The sequence below is a fragment of the Pygocentrus nattereri genome, chromosome 22, assembly GCF_015220715.1.
Source record: "Pygocentrus nattereri isolate fPygNat1 chromosome 22, fPygNat1.pri, whole genome shotgun sequence".
Lineage (NCBI taxonomy): Eukaryota > Metazoa > Chordata > Actinopteri > Characiformes > Serrasalmidae > Pygocentrus > Pygocentrus nattereri.
This window is the reverse complement of record NC_051232.1, coordinates 29,623,335-29,642,682: the sequence shown is the minus strand read 5'-3', so window position 1 is coordinate 29,642,682 and position 19,348 is coordinate 29,623,335.

The following is a 19,348-nucleotide window of genomic DNA, read 5'->3' as shown; positions in this document are numbered from 1 at the left end:
TCAGCCTGCTGAGTGGACTGGAGAAGGGGTGGATGACATAACTTTGCTGGACCGTGAGGCAAAGTTCATGTTAAGCCAGGAAGGGCTGTAATTGCCTTGTAAACGACAAAATATGTAAGAACAACCGCAGCCAGTAAACAATGAGCAGCACTGCTGTAGAACTTCAGTCTGTAGCTGCATCAATTAAAGAGCCCATTTCATAGAAAACCACATTTTCCTCACTTTTTTTGAGTTGTCAATGTATCAGTCCACACATTTCAGGTATGAAAACCAATGCAAAAGCAGTTACCAATGCACAACACCGACATATTTATACACTCTCCAGCCACTTTATAGTGAGTAAAAGGTTTAAACCCCCTTTTGCCTTCAGGCCTGCCTTAATTCTTTGTGGCAGACTTTCAACAAGGTGTTGGAAACGTTCCTCAGAGATTTTGGTTGGTTATTTGAGTTACTGTTGCCTTTCTATCATCTGGAACCAGTCTGCCCATTCTCCTCTGACCTCTCACATCAACAAGGCATTTTCGTCCACACACCTGCCGCTCACTGGATGTTTCCTCTTTTTCGGACCGTTCTCTGTAAACCCTAGAGATGGTGGTGAGTGAAAATCCCAGTAGATCAGCAGTTTCTGAAATACTCAGACCAGCCCGTCTGGCGCCAACAACCACGCCACGTTCAAAGTCCCTTAAATCCCCTTTCTTCCCCGTTCTGATGCTCGGTCTGCACTTCAGCAAGTCGTCTTGACCACCTCTACATGCCTAAATGCACTGAGTTGCAGCCGTGTGATTGGCTGATGAGCTATTTGTGTCAACAAGCAGCTGAACATTTGTACCTAATAAATAGAATAGAATAGAATGCCTTTATTGTCACTATACACAGTACAATGAGATTAAAAGCAACTCCATCTCAGTGCAAACACACAATGTAAACAAATGACACAGAATAGAATGGGGAGGGGTTGTGCACAGTTCTATGCGTTTTGTATATATGTGTATATATGTATATGAAATAAATATAGAAACAAAATAAAAAAGTATGTAATTACAAGATATAAATATGGATATATTTACAGCTGTATTGTATGTCACTAAATATTGCACATTGCTAAATATTGCACATATCCCAGTATAATTGCACATGTACAGTATGATTGCACATTTCCATATGCAGAGTATTTCACAGTAGCTGGTAATGGAGTCTGGGAATAGACTGGTATGTAGGTGGGTAATGGAAGTCTGGGGATAGAATATCAGTGCATCTGTGAGTTGAGAAGTGTTATTGCTTTTGGGAAAAAACTGTACTTAAGTCTGTTTGTCCTTGATCTGATGCATCTGTACCGGCTTCCTGAGGGCAACATGGTCAAACAGTACAGATCCGGGGTGCGAGCTGTCCATTGTAATGCGTTTCGCTCTGCTGACGCAGCGGGAGGTGTAGATGTCCATCAGGGATGGGAGAGGGCAGCCAATAATCTTCTGTGCTGTCTTTACTACCCTCTGAAGCCTCTCCCTGTCTGTCATGGTGCAGCTGCCGTACCACACTGTGATACAGTACGTCAGCAGGCTCTCGATGGAAGAGCGGTAGAAGGTCAGCAGCAGGTTGGAATCCAGGTTGTGCTTCCTGAGAACTCTCAGGATGTGTAGTCGCTGCTGAGCCTTCTTGATGACAGCTGTGATGTTGTCTGTCCAGGTGATGTCGGTTGAGAGTGGCCAGTGAGTGTATATGTCCAACTAGCCAGCCTACAGCACTTATGCCCTTTCACAATAAAAACATAAAGTTCAGCCCTAACTGCTTTTTGAATGAGACAGGCATGATTAAAGGGTTCTTTGCATCGTTAAAGGGCTCCTCACATTGATGGAGAATGTGCTGTTTATGGTTCTATAAAGAACCTTTTTGCAAAGGGTTCCATATGGCATCAAAACCAGTTTAAAAAAAGAATCTATATAGAACCATAAGCAGCACATTCTCCATCAATCTGAAGAACCCTTTCACCATGCGAAGAACCCTTTAATCAAGCAAAGGGTTTTTGACCGTTTATGGCTCAATATACAACCATTTTCTTTACTATAAAACCCTTGAAGAACCTTTTTTTAAGCTTGTGGCTTTTTGTGAGGAAATGTATGATACGGACTAGTTAACTCAGATCCATCCATTTGCAACTAAAGCCCTGACAAACATTTCTAACTATGAAATTACAAATTTAAACAAACCAAACATTTACAGATGCACAGTGAAATTAATTTGAAGTGTGTACATACTTGTGATCTAATTAAAAATACAGCTGCTTTTAAGGCCTGCCAAGAAATAGTTGAAGCATAAAGTCACCAAGTTAATGTACGACTTTTTGCATAGCAGAAAGGCCAGGAAAAACAGTGGAAAAATGATATTACTAGAACTGACCCATAATATAGCAACATCACTCAGGCTATATAATGTTAAGGGGGAGATTTACAAATTTCAAAATTTCTACACAGTTCAGTCAATGTAAACAATGATCTGATGTAAAACGATTTACAGTGGTGGAGATAAGAATATAGACACCTACCTTTTGGCCACACCTATATGAGATTGTTGGACATGTCATTCTAAAACCATGGGCATTAATATGGAGTTGTCCCCTTTTCACAAATGTAACAGCCTTAACTGGGAGGCCTTTGCACAAGATTTGGAGTGTGTCTGTGGGATTTTGGTAGTGTTTCCAGATTTGCTGATCCATTATCCAGGCTGCCAGATAGTGAAGTGTGCTTCATCAAACCACAGAACTCATGTCTGCTGCTCCAGAGACCAGTGGTGGCATGCTTTACACCACTCCAGTTGACACTTGGCATTGCTCATACTGATCTTAAGCTTGTGTGCAGCTGCTTGGCCATAGAAACCCATTTCATGAGGCTCCAGATGCACAGTTCTTGTGCTGGTGTTGCTTTCAGAGGCAGCTTGAATCACTGTAGTAAGTGATGCAACAGAAGATTGACAAGTGACTGAGCTGTCGTTGCTCCTAGAGCACATACAATTACAGCACATACAGTTGGCAGATCTCGCTGGGCAGAAATTTCATGAACTGACTTGTGGCAGAGGTGGCATGTATGTGTTTCTCGTTTAATGTCACTAAACTCTTCAGTATGGCCAATTCAACTGCCAGTGCTTGTCTATGGAGACTGCAAGGCTATGTGCTTGATTTTATACACCTGTTAGCAGTGGGTGGGGCTGAAACACCTGAACTCATTTCTTAGGAGGAATGTCCACATACTTTTGGGCATGTATTGGAGAAACAAGGGGTCACAGTGTATACAATATAGTAAGTATAGCCATTTCATGTACCATCCAAAACCACCAGTGAACATCCAGATGTCTTCTCAGTTTTTATATGTAATGTTGATTATAGTGAATTAGTGCCAAATCTGGAAAGTATTCAGCCAAACATCACCCTACATATGTTACTCATATAAATGCAAATCTCAAAACTCACAGTATCTCAGGCAGTGTTTTCAAATCCACTCATGTGAAAGCTTTCTGTGAGGGAGCCTTTCGAGGCATTCAACTCTTCTGGTTCCTATCACCATGACTGTGAACAATTCTGGCTGGTTAATTTTCTCTAGAATGACGTTGCTCACATCTTAATGACTTAATTACACCAGATTTTGATGTGGTATTTGAATCCTCATTTAAAAAGGCAAAGTACAATCTACTGTTGGCTAGTGGTACATTTTCCAAGAGACTTTGTTTTGGGAAATTGTATAAAAAGATAAAATTTCACCACAAAAGGCCAAGATCCGATCCAAATTGTGCCACATACTCTTAGAGTTGTTTTCAGTGTGTAAAAATGCCAGAAGGTTGATGTCGTCGTGAGTCGAATGAGTAATAAAACTCGTGTTTTTTCTCTCTCCTGTAAAGTTACTGTTTTGGAGATAGGGTTTTCTTTGGACAGCAACGATATGCTGCTTGTATACTGTCTATGCCATATGATATAGAGCTGTATGCTATGGTTACACAGCTCTAAAAATACATGTAGAGTAACTATAGTATATGCTTGCTGAATGCTGACGGTCTTAAATGTCAAGTTTGACAAATATGCACAGGTCACCTATGGGTCTTCTACATGTTCTGCAAAACGTACTATAACAATCAACTCTATAAGACTTAGAGCTGAAAACTGCAGATTTTTACTTGCCACACAGCACGTGCAGCTGGATGGTTGCTTATACAACAGTATCTAAGTGATTAAAAGGCAACAGATATTAGATGGACAGTAGAATAGATAATAGAATTAGACGTAAACTATTATGATACATCCAAGATAAGGCAGTGAGAGCAATACAGCAGGCAATACAGTGTTAGAACTGCAATGAATGCATAAATTACAGGTGCTACTTGGAGGTTAAAACGTTTGAATCTGGTGGTCAGAGATCTAATACTGCAGTAAAAGTTATAAGAGAAAGTTAACCTAATGCACGAGCCAGTAAACTTCGCTCAGTAGAAGCCATGTAATCTCTCCCCATCCGCATAGGTGAAAGCAGTTTCCCCTCACATATCACTCCTACTCTGCTGTGCATTGTGAGCCGTGAAAGGCAGCCTTCGCAATGTGCTTAGCTGGCTCAGTTAACAGGCTCTTAGATTACTGCAACATGTATGATGGCTGTTTCAGTCCCTCAAACTGGGCATTAAGAGATCACACATGAAGGTTTCGCCAGGTTCAAAAGTGAAATTTGAGTTGAAATGATGAAATATTGGGAGAATAGGTTGCTGACATGTTTTTGCTAAATCATTTTCAAAATATCTGAGCAAGATTATATGGGCCTCATTCAACAATATATTTGTGTTTGTGAGAAAGGTCCAAAGAAAAAGTCTGAGTCACATTCGTCACGTGTTCTTAAACCGCAGAATTGGCGCTCTTGAGTGTGTGCAGATTCTGTTGTTACCCAAGAATAAAACTCCAAATAAGAAAACACTGGTCAACGCCGGAATCTTCGCGAAAACTGTGGGTTTTAAGAAGAAATTTCCTTGTAAGAATGTTTGGTGAATGAGGCCCAATACTTTTTTTTTTCCCCGTACAGGCAACCTACAGATCTCTGCTGTGAAAACCCAAAGTTTGTTTCAAGGACCTACCCTAGCACAAATGTTAACAGGCACATGTTAACTGTAACAAAATTTGGAAAGTTGTAACATTTACTAAAAAATCTAGTACGCTGGTACAATTTAACACAATTCCATTGTTGTTTAAACCAGACAGGTTTTTCAACCTTAATACAATCAAACAATATGCATAAAAATAAACGTAAGTAGTGAAAAGAGGCTGTGTTGAGCACTGGCTAGTTTATATTTGATCACAAAATAACACTGTGAATATCTGTATGCTGAAATTTTAACCTGTAGTATGTTAAAAAATAACTGTTTTCAATATGAGCGAGGGAAAATGGGCTGATTTTCCCATGATGGTTTTAAGTTGTAACAAGCTTGTTTAAACTAACCCCGCCATGTGGAGGCTGTACTTTAGCCTGGCTAGCTCTCACTCCATGCTTCAAAATGGTGCTATATATTCTTATATAAGAAGAGAGTGATTAAAATAATGTAGGCGCAAATTGTGTTGAGTCATGCACGCAAATTCAGAAACTGGTAAACTGGTAACTTACAATGAATAGGTTATTTTCAGGGTAGGAAGATTATCTTCATGGCGAATCTCAATAAACACCTGCCAAATGCGAAAATTAACGCGGTAAAAAATGATTCAATGTTTTAACTTTAAAAGACTAAGTGACCTGGCTGCCTTCACATTTTGAGATCACTGAACTTCACGTAATTAGTAAGTTAACAGCACGTAAAACGCACATTATTGTTTTGTTAACTTGCTATTTAAGTTCCACATAAAATGTGAATGCTACCAGGTTACTGGCTTTTTTTAAAGTTAAAACATCAAATCATTTTTTACAGTGCTGTTTCTATGGACGTATGAACAGATAACCAAAAGCACGTTCTACCTGGACCTGTTTTACTTTCCCCATATTAGCTTGTGCCCTGCACTCCCCCACATAGACAGAGAAAGTGTTATCTTTTTCAGGCCTTCTCCAGCGATTTCTGCAGTGTTTATACAATGCAAGAACTTGACTCAGACAAAAGCTTGATGACTTTACGCTTGAAATATTTCTGGGTAAGCCTCAGTCATTCCTTACAAATAGCATTGGGTATTTTTAAGACGGCACACGCGCAACAACTATGCACATGCGATGCTGTTGAATTTCGCTGTGCATTTGTAAATGCTCTGTTTGCCTTAATTTCATAGTTAGAAATGCTTCTGGTGATTTCAAGCAATAGTACAGACCTGTTCAGTGCAGGACATGCATAGCACTGCTGTGAAAACAAAGCCTTACTTTTTATTGTTGTCATTTTTAATATTTTTTTTTGTTTACAGAATTAAAAAAAAACGCAAACTGCCTTTTAAACTGTGTTAACATTTCATGATGAAAGAAGCGAAAAGGGATGATCCAAAATGACTTCAATCTGGTTACATTAACTAACATTCAATTCTGATTCACACTTTAAGGTACAGTTACTATTGTGAATACACAAAGTTTTCTTGTGACAACAAAGATATGCTTTTTTTTTGGGGGGCGGTCCAAAACATCTAACCAGGAGCTCTGGAGCTTACCTTACAACACAGCCTTTGCAAACTGCATTATTTAGTTTGTGCACTACACTTCACCCCTGACTGTATCTGATTCCTACAGCAGTGGAAAAGAGAAAGAGAGGATGGCACATAGCTAAAAATAGTAGCACCCTGAAGCCTAAATTTTGTCTATTTTATAGATAACAGTGTCATACAGTGTCAGAATCCACATAACCAATCCCATCCGAGATTACTTAGCAACTCAACAAAGTTTGAGACAAGTCTGTGATGAATTAGTCCTCCAGTCTGCTCAATGCTGATTGGTGAGGCATAAACTACCAATACATGCCAGCTACATTTGCTTCATAGATCCAGTACAAAACTACAGAAGCAAACTTGGGATGAGGGGAAGACTGTGTAAATTTGATTTGCACCACACTATCGTTTTAACATCCACAGCAAAACTACTATAGTCTCTTTCTGCTCTTTGCGAATGGGAGTGAATGACTGGCTGGGTGAGATCTCCACAGGCTCTCGGTATCTAAAGAATGGGGCCTAGCTCTGAAAGTGGGCTAAGATAAGAGGCCAAAAAAAGGTCTGCATGCGTCTGTCAATTCTTTGAAGCATGAGGACGGACACTCTTTGGGGGCCCGTTTGGTAGCGGTGGTGGGAGGGCTTGCATACACAGCCCAAACTCTAGTGAAGGGTTCTCCAAGGTTTGTGGCACACAAGAAAAAGATCACATGTTGTGTAGTTTAAAGCCCAAGTCTCCATTACATAAGGAGGCTGAGCTTCACCACCGAGAATCAGAATGTAGGTCTTACACTTCTTGAAGATTGTGTAAACTATATAAAATATTAATTTATGCAAGCAGAAACTACTGTTAAAAGGTTTGGAATCACCCATCATATGAATTAATATTATTAATATCAAATAATAACGTATAACATATAAACATGTTGTTATTATTATTGTTATTTTTAGAATTATTATTGTTGTAGTCATTATTATTATTACTATTATTATTATTGTTATAACTAAAATATGATATATTATGAAGACGATGATGGTTATAAAGTAGGCCCTAGAGGTAAGTTTTAGATATTTTATTTAAAGCTGCACTATGTAAAAAAATTTTGTCACATGAAAAGATGTAGCATTACTGAAATAATTTAAAAGTCAGTGGACTTGGGTCCGATTTTGCGAGCATTTTTCAGACCGTGGTTTTCAGACCATAACCATGTCTTTATGTGTTAACTTCACACATTCAAGTTCAAAAAAGTTCAGTGTTTAGGTCTCAACTGCAAAATCAACATTACATTTAAGAAAATGATGTAATGATGGCAAAAGTACATCATTTACGTACATCCTCGAGAAACATGTCCTTCACCAATTTGACTTTGATTGAGTTCTTTTTTAATACTCTTTCAATGCGCTAGCCATCACCAGATTCATCCCAATGGGGAAGGGGTCCACATGCTTTATTCTGACAGCTATTGTTTGTGATATGAAATGTTTTGTTATTATAGCACTAAAAAGATCATTTTAAAAAGGGCGTAGGAAGCCCCTCTGATGATTTATCATCTAGGTTTTACGGAATATATCATTTACATGGCAAATTATTTGTAGTCAGCCTTTTTTTATTTAAATTGGGTAATTGCAATATTAATCAACACTACATTAAAGTACTATCATTGTGTGATATGTTAAAATAACACTATCTAAGTGATTCCACTTCAATTAAATAGACTAATAACTGTAAATACAAACACTTGCAATGTCAAAGTTGTATTATTATTGTTATTATGAAACTCCAGTGAATAACTGTCTTTGTGATGTACTCCTGTGTCTGTGGTGGCTTCTTATCCCGAAGGTCAACTTTACCTTTTTAAGCCACTTCAAAAGAAAACTACTATTCCCTAAGAATGTTCTGCTATCCTCACAACCACCCATAATCATTTAGTTGTAACATTTTTCTCATACAGTTTAATATAAATCCATAGGTCACTATTATCCTGTTAGATCCAAATTAGATCAACTGACCAGATTGTCATGATCCTGATAAAAAAATCTGATTTAATTAGACCATAGCCATTTGGTTGAGATTAGATTTGGCTCTATTCATAAGAGAAAATAAGGGGTGGAAACATCACACCCTGAAGGGCTTCTTCCCCCAACCTACCCTATAAATAACACTAACAGTAAATTATTAAGTTAGCTGTGTCTAGTTTTGATGACACAAGCCATTCTGGAAAACATCTACAGCAGGGGTGTCCAATCTTATCAATTAGTGTCAGTTTTCACTCAATGTGAGCTGGGACACACCAGAATCCACTTGTTTAATCAGTTGGTTTCAGTCTTAACACTGCTGATCAGATGATCTCCGGTTTTGATGGAATAAAAACCTGCAGCCTCAGTGTCCCTTTGTGGATAAGATTGGACATCCCTGATCTACAGATTCAACATTTTACAGTTTCTTACAAATGATTGGAGGTGTTGTAAAGTTAGGGAGTACTAGCTTCATATTAATAGCTTTGTGTCCAACAGATTTGGATTCATATTATTAAAAAGTGGTAAAAGATTACAAACTTTTGACTTTGACTGCACTAAAAGTCCGAAGACAGCTGGGATAGGCTCCAGCACTACGGACAACCCAAAAGAAGTGGCTTAGAAGATAGATGGATGGATGGATGGATGGATGGATGTGTGTGTGTGTGTGTGTGTGTGTGTGTGTGTGTGTGTGTGTGTGTGTGTGTGTGTGTGTGTGTGTACTAAAAGTGGGACTAAGTTTGTTATTGTGGGTAGGCAGTGAGATCTAGCCTCTAGACCAGAAGTAGCCCCTCATAAAGATCTTCTTCTCCCACTTGTTCGGCCAGGCCGCTTTCTTTTCATAGGTGATGATGGAGCACCAATCAATTCTGTTTATTTTTAAGGCATGTAAGTGGATAGCCTGGTCTCCTTAGGAGGAATCCTGTTTTAGATAGTGAAGAGGCTCTCGCTGGTCTTCTATAACCCTCTGATCTCATTGGGTAGTTGGGAAAGTGGAAGCTGGTGCTCACCCTAGAGTAGATCAGGTTCACAAATTCATTGAACCAAAGCTTGGGCAAGTACCATATAATGTGCACGTTTCAAGGGAAGTGAAGGGTACCAGAATGAGGATCTGGATTATGACTAAGTACTTCATGATTTAAACAATGACAGCATACGGTTAGTCATCCCAGCTGCTCTGCTGCTTCTTTCAGCTCACACATATGCTAAAATCCTGCAACAGTGCGCTTTGGCACTTGAAAAAGAACCAACAGTGTAAGGGCGGCTGTGGGTGGAATAACCCTATTTGGTATGCATGAAATAAAAAGATCAAGAACCAGGCATAAAACGTAATGGCTTTGACCCTGGATGGCCTCAGAGGGAGGAAAGCAAGTCAACTACTTTACACAAAATAGCCTTCACTTTCATTTTGTACAGTTAATGTGCTGGGAAGCAGATAGCCACAAAACTGAAAGGTGCTTATGGCATGAAGGGCAGGTTTTTGCGGGACATAGGCAGTTGAAGAATTTGTGATCATTCTTCAAAGATAGGAGAAACATTCTCACTACGGCTGTGGGCTCGGAGGCCGAGGAGATGGCACTATGCCAGCATCAAATGTGCAGAGTCACCGGCGTAGAGATGGGGGCGGTACTGTGCTCCTCTGGGCCTGTCAGAGAATAAACCTTGATGACCCCAGATTTCAGCAATGACCAGAGAATGACTCTGTGATGAGAGTAAACACCACATGCTCCATTTCTAAAGATAATATCGTTGGGTAATATGTTGAGTACACAAAGTACTCTAAAAATACTCTCCCCTACAAAGGAGATGAAACTGCTATTAAACAGCTATGGATACAATAGATTAGGGTAAAGAACATATATTGTATCTTCTGATTTAACACATAAGAGCAAAGTAGAAGTCTGAGAAAAAAACAAAACAATAAAGCTCAACAATGAACAGAGAAAATGGGCCTATAACAACTGGGCAGGACCTGGAAGACCACCAAAACTGTCCTCATCAGAAAAACAGCACTTAAAGGGGGAAAAAGGGGAAAGTCAAGCTTCACTCTTGCTTCAGATCTGAAAGAACCAACAGGTGTTTCTGTCTAAAAAAGAAAAAGAACAACTGAACATCAAACAGAAGCTGCTGGTGTTTTCAGAACAAAGGACTAATCACCCCAGAGTCCAGACCTCAACATCACTGAATGTGAGAAGCAGAAAATGCAACTTCTAAGACTGAATCTTGAAGGTGAATATCGCTGTTGTCGGAAGAAAGTCTTGTATCTCCAAAATGGTAACTTTACAGGAGAAAGAAAAAAACATATTTTACTTTCAATGTAAGTCAATGGAACCAGACACCCCCCCCCCCCCCCCCCCCCCACCCCAAGTCATTTTTGGCCATTTATTTTGGTCCATCTTTCATGAAATTTACACAAAATATAGGCCAACATGCATTTTCAAATTATGTAATGTAATTTGTAATTATGTAAAATGCAGATACAATATATATCAGTCTATACAGCCTGCAGCAATTCAGCCCCATTATAAAGAACGAGCAGTTTTCTAAAGGATCACGGCAGGTTTGAAAATTGTCATGTAGAAATTAATTCTGGCTGTTTTTTGGTACATAAAATCACGCAAATGTTATACTTGGGCTTCAAGGACAGCAATAAAATGCCAGAAAAATGTGCCTATACTTTACTTTTGTCTTTTTAAAATGCTTGAATAGTTTTACTAAAAGACAAAACAGTACTGACAGCTCATTTAACTGTTTTATATGTACTAGCCTCAATGCTAATCATTAGCATTATCACTACCAAAAGGCCAGGTTCATATGTTAACTTTAAAGGTTAACAGCTTTTTCCTAACACTGTCCAGCCAGATATTCTGAGGCTATCATCGTAGAAATGTTAGTAATGTTTTGGTTTGAGCTACCAGGGTCGTGATGGATTTAAGACCATGCTTTGGCTCAGGCTTACGTCACGCTGGCTATCATATTGCGTCTTTGCTCCTGTTCCCAATGCTGCAGTACTACTGCACTAGGTTTATTGATGAGATGGCTGAAGTGACTCAAGGCTGATTAGAATGGCTGTGTTGTACACAGATATAAATCTCCAAGCCAGACTCTGGCTGCACCTCAAATAGATGGTTAAAAGGTCTTTATATATTATAGGTAAGAAGCAGACAGCAAGGATGGCTATTATGATATAACGACGAGGCTGCAGAGAAAAATGTGGGGTAGGATATAAGAAAGTGAGAGGAGAAAGACTGATATATACATACATACATATATATATATATATATATATATATATATATATATATATATATATATAGAGAGAGAGAGAGAGAGAGAGAGAGAGATGTAGATGAGAATTTAACACAGAAATGCTTGTCTTCTTGGTGCATTGACTAGGCGGCTTGCCAACCCAAACAACCTTAAAGGGGAATTCCATCCAATAATCAAATTTGCTTGTTTACCAAGAACATCTATTAAAACTGGGGTAAATGTCTTCAATTGTTTTTCAACAGTGCTCTCCAAATGTTTCTTTACTGCCATTTATGATCATCACCACCTCCCATTACTTACAGGCCATTTGAACTCGTGAATTTCCAAGTTTAGCACAAGAACTTTTCATCTGAGTGGCTGACAAAGTGGCAAAACCAGTTGTAAAACATGTAACCACATATAACCAGCCAAAACATTCTCTGATACCATGTGAAAATGGTAGTTCAAACTAAAAACCATTTCTGAGCCATGTGTACATACATGAAGGCAGCATTAAAAGGGCATTTCAGGACAGAACTAGAATTTAAGTTGGTATTTGCCATGCTATACATTTTGTAGTTAATCCTTCAGCCTCATAGCCTTGACAGAATTCATGATTTTATAGTTTTGATCATCAGCGTTCTCTAATTTTAATATCACACACTGATGCCATAAGCTATTGGGCATGCCTGTGATGTGTAATTCCCATCTTGGTTGCCAAACACGGTCACAAAGAAAACACTCCATCTACCTTTATTCAGCACAAAGACATGCTTGTTTCACCCTTTCAGCCAAAGGAAAGGAGCCAGCTACCTTCTGTCCTCTTCATCTGATGAGTCATTTATGTCATCTGAGTAATCTGTTCTCTTTATTGTAATAATGATTTAAAGGCAGTTACTACAGTTATAAGCCTGCAGTAAGATATTCAGCTTCCTAGCAGTAACATTAGCTGTCTGGTTTCTCTTTGTATTCAACATTTAATCCAAAAAATGACCTGTCAAAACAGCCCATCCCCAGAAATCCACAAGAAGCTTCTAAAAAATCTTAAAATCATTCCCACTTTTAAGGTACTTCACCAGAAGGGGGTTAAAATCCCTGTAAAATCTCAATTTAGAGACATAGTTTGTGAATATATGTGGATGTGAGTAAGCATGTTTGCAGCAGATGTAGCGATGGTCACATTTTTCATTTTGAAAAGTATCTCCTGAATAAAGGCAGGCCCCATCAGCAAGCAAACCAACAATAAATCTTTTCTTTTCTGTGAATGATGTCATTGGCTGTCTGTAGGCGACCACAGACCACATTTTACCAAAATTCAAAATCAATATCAGACACATACAGCTCCATCGGTAAGCTGACCAAACTTTCTTCTTGATAGATTTCCTATCAGCACAAAACGGTAGAGGGTGGTAAAAATGAAAAATGCTTAGGAAATGGAAAGCTAAAGCCCTTTTGCAGTCCAGACCTCCACTGTTCTTTTTCGGTATCGCAATCACTGTGGTCAAAAGTGCACCCACTGTAATAGCGGCCTGCAGATCCACAGGAAAATCACTAGGCTTTTCTCGTGACCACATTTAAAACCGTGCTAAAATAAGGGCTCGACACGTGTTCAGGATTGTGACCGCTGAATTTATACTACATTGGTTCAAACACTACCATCATATTTCTAATCTAAAACACCACTGCTTTCAGGAATAACGATCTGCTCTAGTTGGTAAAGCACACAGTCTCTCCATCAGAAGCGACAGAACACGGCTGGGCATTTGAGCTGGCGGCAATACCTTCTAAAACCAGAAGACATTATGTTCTGGCTTCTAAAAGGAACCAGTGCTAACGAAGCACAGAGAACAAAGCTGAAGTGCCATACCACCATACCAAGTGCCATCTGATAGCTCTGCCAAACTGGATTTGTTTTCTTCTCCTGGAGTCTAAGTCTAGAAAACTGTGGCGATAGCAGACCAAAATGATGTGGTTCTTTTTAGTCCTAGTACACAGCTTTTTAAAAACACACCGAATAGGACTAAAAATCATTACGAACCATTGAAAACATTTCACCAAAGGTATTATATTGATAGGCTTTTTATTGAAGCTTATTGTAGTCCAAAACACGTATTGTAACTGCAAAATATGTATCATTTAAAACAATAGGAAATTATAACTAGAACTGCTGTTGTTTATGCTGGAATTTTTTCAAAAAGACCAAAAATCCCATTTCTTCTTTGTACCCCTACCCCTTCTTTTCGAGCGCCTTGGAATTGAGATACAAAGGGCAGTGGTTGAAATCTTGCCCTATGAAATGGGACCATCAATAAATAAATAAATAAATAAAATAAAAATAACATTACTTCATTAACAGACCACTAGCGCAGCTCTGTAGGCGACCAGGTCCGTCTTCAGCGTCAGAAAAGAAGGGAAAAGTAATCCTATCCCTCTGTGTCAAATGGGTTTGGGCCTAAGAGAGCATAATAGCCCTGGGTGGGTGGGATGGTCCTCCCTCTCTCTCAGCCAACACAGCCGTTACAGAATTTGCCGCTGTCATTCTTCTCCACGCGTGTTGAAGTGGTCAGTGACATTAATGTTGCGCTAACAGGAGTCGACGATGCAGGGGGGCTTCAGGTATTTTGAAAGAAGGATGTGCTAGCCTTCACCCTCCCAACTCGGTAGCATCGTGTGATGAGGAGGCCTAGCCAGCAAGCAGAACTGGTCATGACTAAAGTTGGGGGGAAAAAAAAACCCTCGCATGAAGTCATAATTAAACGATATGATTGTCTGAGATTTATATTAAGACACATCATTAAAATGGGCAACTCTCCCATACCTAGTTGTGGCCCACTACGTTGTGGTCAGGAGTAACTGCTTTTTAGCCAAGAAATGTGACTTCTCAACGTTACGGAGGCCCCTCAAACTGTATCTTTCTTTAGCAACGTTGACGTAATATATTTCCAAGGTTAAGTGGCTCATTTACAAAACTGGAAGCAAGCTAGGCTCGTCTTCGTAGATGAGCAACTGAGTCAACATCAATGAAATGCTTTTGTTTTGTTTAACATCGTCTTTTTGTTTGTCTGCTTTATCCCAGCATGGCCTTCTTTGTGGAGAGGTCTAAATTGTTTCTACAGCAGTGAGTTCTCGGCCCCCTCAGCACAGAATCACGCCATTTCACATGGAGAGACAACAATGTCCTACTTCATCTAATAATAAACTTACATATTCGGTTGATCGACATTATATAATATTTTTCATTTATTTGCCCATCATTCAGTTGCCTGAGTTGAGTTACACAATCAGTAGACATATTCATGCTGTCTTGTTTTCTCTGAGGTTGATAACGCACAAAACGAGAGACACAGCATGTGTCACTGCACTGTGTAATTAAGCTACGCTAGGCTAGGAGAGGCTGTCCATTAGTGGCCTGACTTGGGAGTTCAAAAAGCACTGTTACTCTCCAGCAACTGCACCAGGAATCAATGAGCTATTTTCCATTCTCTGAACAGGCCCATATTAGTATTCATCTAATCCATACAAACCAAAATATCATGGACAGGGGCCAGACAGGTACTACTGAGGCTAAAAATAAAGCCATGCTGATGAGCAGATGACAAGGCAAAATAACAGCGATCAAAGGACATGTGCCTGATGCAATCCTTGTGTGTTTCTCTGACATAACTGAACGCCTAGACAACGTTCAGGAATAGAAAGCTAACAATGCGGCTAATTCTTTGCTAAACCCCAGTGCTGACCCTTGAGTAACGCTTATTGGAACATGTGGCTGTAAATGACTCAATGACTCAAAGCTCCATGGCTGTGCCACACAATGGCCCAGCGCTGGTCGGCTGAGCTTTGGCCAGCGGCTGTGTTCCCTAGACGGTCATGTCAGTTCAAATAGCAGAGACCCTGGCTGACGCGGGAGAGAGCAATTCAGTGCCACTGCCCCAACATGGCCAGTTTCATAAATCACAAAGCCAGATCAAGAACCTGTTAGTGGAGCAGCAGGTGAGGCCAGAAGAGAATAGACCTGCCTAATCTGTAAAAGTGCAACAGATGTGCTAAACTGCAGGCTTGTAGTTACTTTACTGCTCAGGAGTCAGATGATTTAGCGAGCAAACCATCAACATAAATAATACATTAAATAACATTTTTATTGTTATTGCAATACGTATTGCAATACGATGTGACTGTAACATCAGCAGCTACATCTAATATTACACTAAGGCTGCAGAGTCAACTGAAACAATTCAACATTTTCTGCTAAACAAAATTAATAGTTTGAACAAAATGTACTCTTTCACCCCTTCCTCAAAAAGGAGTCAGTCCGCCGACACAGGTTTGGAGTCTGAAGTTTGCTTCTTTAGTTTGGCATAATGGGCAACAATGCTCAATCATGGAGAGTAATATAAACTCTAATTTTTCTCTGAAAACATCCTTTTATGGGAAATAAGACTAAACAAATCCAACTTATACTTACTGAAGTGTATCTCCCAACATTTACACAGCTAAATGAATGCAATTTCAATTGTTATTTGGAATATATGGTAATAATAACATCACAATAAAATACATAAGCTACATATATCTGTAACATGGGGACAAATTTTCTATTTGATTTCATTTAATCATTCTCCTTTAATCTCAATCATCTCATTTAATCATCATGAACATATTCTGTTGACTAAAAATCTACACAAAAGCGGACCCACACATAATTTGGGTGGGAATTTGGTGATTCCTTCTGTTGTATGTAACTATATAATAATAACTACACATAATATAATCATTATTATACATAATATTATAAATATATAAACATCATTTCAGAGTAGCCTAGTGCTATGTAAGTCAATTGCAGTCCAACATGTTAAATGGATACAGATCATGTTCTCATTCGCATACAGTTGCCATATGGCAACACATTCATTTGACCATTTTACAAAAAAAAACACATCTAAACTGGTTTTAATGATGAAAATTAGAGGTTCAATTCTTGGAAGACTTAATAAGAAGACAGAAATATGAAATGAACAATAAGCCTTAGGATCACTGAAGTCATGACCTTATCAGTATCAACTGTCCATGGAAAAAGGGAATACAAACAATACAAATTTCCTGATCATGTGTAAAATATGGATTTGATATTATTGCCATTCAGTAAAATTGAGATAAAGTAATTGTTGCCATATGGCAACACCATGCAATAGAGGGCTAAATCTTTAGGCCCTGTCCTCAGTCTGTATTAAATAACCTAAAATAAACTAACTTGGTCATGTGGTTTCTAATGATGCATGACAGCCTACAAATGGTCAAAAGCATGATGCAGAGCTAAAAACAGCCGCGATCTTCAAGCCTGCTGTCAGCACGTTAATTTGCTTAACAACTTCTCGTGGCATGTGTGTGATGATTTTGACCTACAGTTTACCCAGTGCTAAGTAGCATAACATTAGATTCCTTTCCTTGTTAGATACCTGTCTCAAAGCTCCAGTACAAAACAAAGGAAACCAGCTTCAGCCAGCAAATGTCTTGGGGGGTTGACCACATTTAGAGTAATGAGATTTTATTTCTGTAAGTGAAGACGGGGCTAGCAAAAAGAACAGCCTGTGCGCTCAAATCCTAGGAGCACAATGTACATGAAAATGAAATGAGAGCCGCAGTGAGGAAAACAAGCAAGTGATGACACAGTGGCTCTCAGTGTGCGTACTGGGCTGGAGTGCAGGCCAGGGAGTGCTGTGTGAGCTGAGGTGAGGGGGCAGTGACACTGCACTGTGTAACACACTGACCTAGCAGCAGCTTCAGGCTCAGCCCAGCGCCCCTTGCTGCAGAAGATCAATAACAACCGCGCCGGGCTGAACTGCCAGGAGCTGAGGCAGCACACACACACACACACACACACACACACACACACACACACACACACACACACACCTTTCCTCATTTATCAGCATCTTGTACAATTGCTCTTTCTGTCCCAACCCCCCCTGCAGAGGAAATCCTGAGCAGACCGACAGTCTAAACAAGTCCGACAGAGCCAGGCACCCAGTTTGACAAAGCACAAGCACGCATACAGAAAAAGAATATTTACATGTTTACAAAGCTGATCTGATGCTCATTATAAACTAATTTGCAAACCAATGACACCCATTGCATAAACAAAACACTGCACAACAGACAATAAACAATAGTCACACATGGATTTGGTGTTATTAGTTAGCACAATGTTATTGTTATTCAATTTATACTCTTCTTCTGTTTACTTGTTTTTTTTGTTGTTTTTTTTTTTGCCAAATTTTTGTCCATCAAATATTCCTCACTTTCTGGACATAAAAGACTTTGATGCAGTGTATGTTAACACGGTTGAATTGTCAAAACCTGCCATTCACTTCCCTCCGCATATGGTCTATATGTGAAAATAAAGCTTCTAAAGCAACCCACAATCGTGATGTCTGTGATCTCACAAAAAAACAACACATTTCCATACCTACCTATTCAGCCAACAGCAGTTAACCCTCTCCTATTCACCCATTCATGCTGACGTTATAAGGACTCTTTTAGTTTGGATTGCTTTTTGAATGAGCCACAATACAGGGCAGCCGATTAGAACTAAACTCATTTGCATATCTAGGTCTTAAAGGCACAGTAATAAAAACAGTCTGTTTAATTCTAAAGGATAATGGAAGATTGGAAACTGGTCATGGAAAAATGAATTACAACTGTTTTTCGTAGACAAATTCAGACAAACATCATGTGTGGAAACGTGAAGGGTGTGGGATCTTTACACATATGAACGAATGAAGTAATACTAAAAAAATCATTGTGCAAAAGTTTGTACATCCCTCTAATAATCAGCATGGCACTAACAACACCCTATCAACCATCTGAGATATCATAGCAAATACCTGGGATACCATAGCAATTACAAAGTAATATCACAGCAACCCCCTAGCAACAATTAGAGATACTATATTAATCCCCTAGTATATTAAGCACCTGGTATAACATGAACCACTTAGCAAGACCCTAGCAACTAACTGGAATAAAACAGCAACTGCCTAGACACACCCTAGCGACCACCTGAAACACTAAAGTAACCACCTAGTAACACCCTAGCAACCACCTTGAATACTTCACAATATCCTAGCACCACCTGACCTTCAAGATCACAGCAACCACCTGGAAATCCCCTAGCAGCATCCTAGCAACCATGTAACAACTACTTAAAATACCATAGCAACCATCTTGCAAGACCTGAGTAAGTGATTGCTGAAGCTGCATTTTCTTTAGGAAATGCACTAGTCTTATTCAAAAATGATTTTGTATGTATTTTCTTCTCCTGATGTTTTTTGTAATGAGCTGTCCTATAGGCTGACACAAGGATAACTACTCTGATCTGAATGGTCATTTTCATTCCTTGGATTCTTTACTATAAAAATGTCAAATATGGCCAGCTTTATGGTCAATAAGCAATGATCA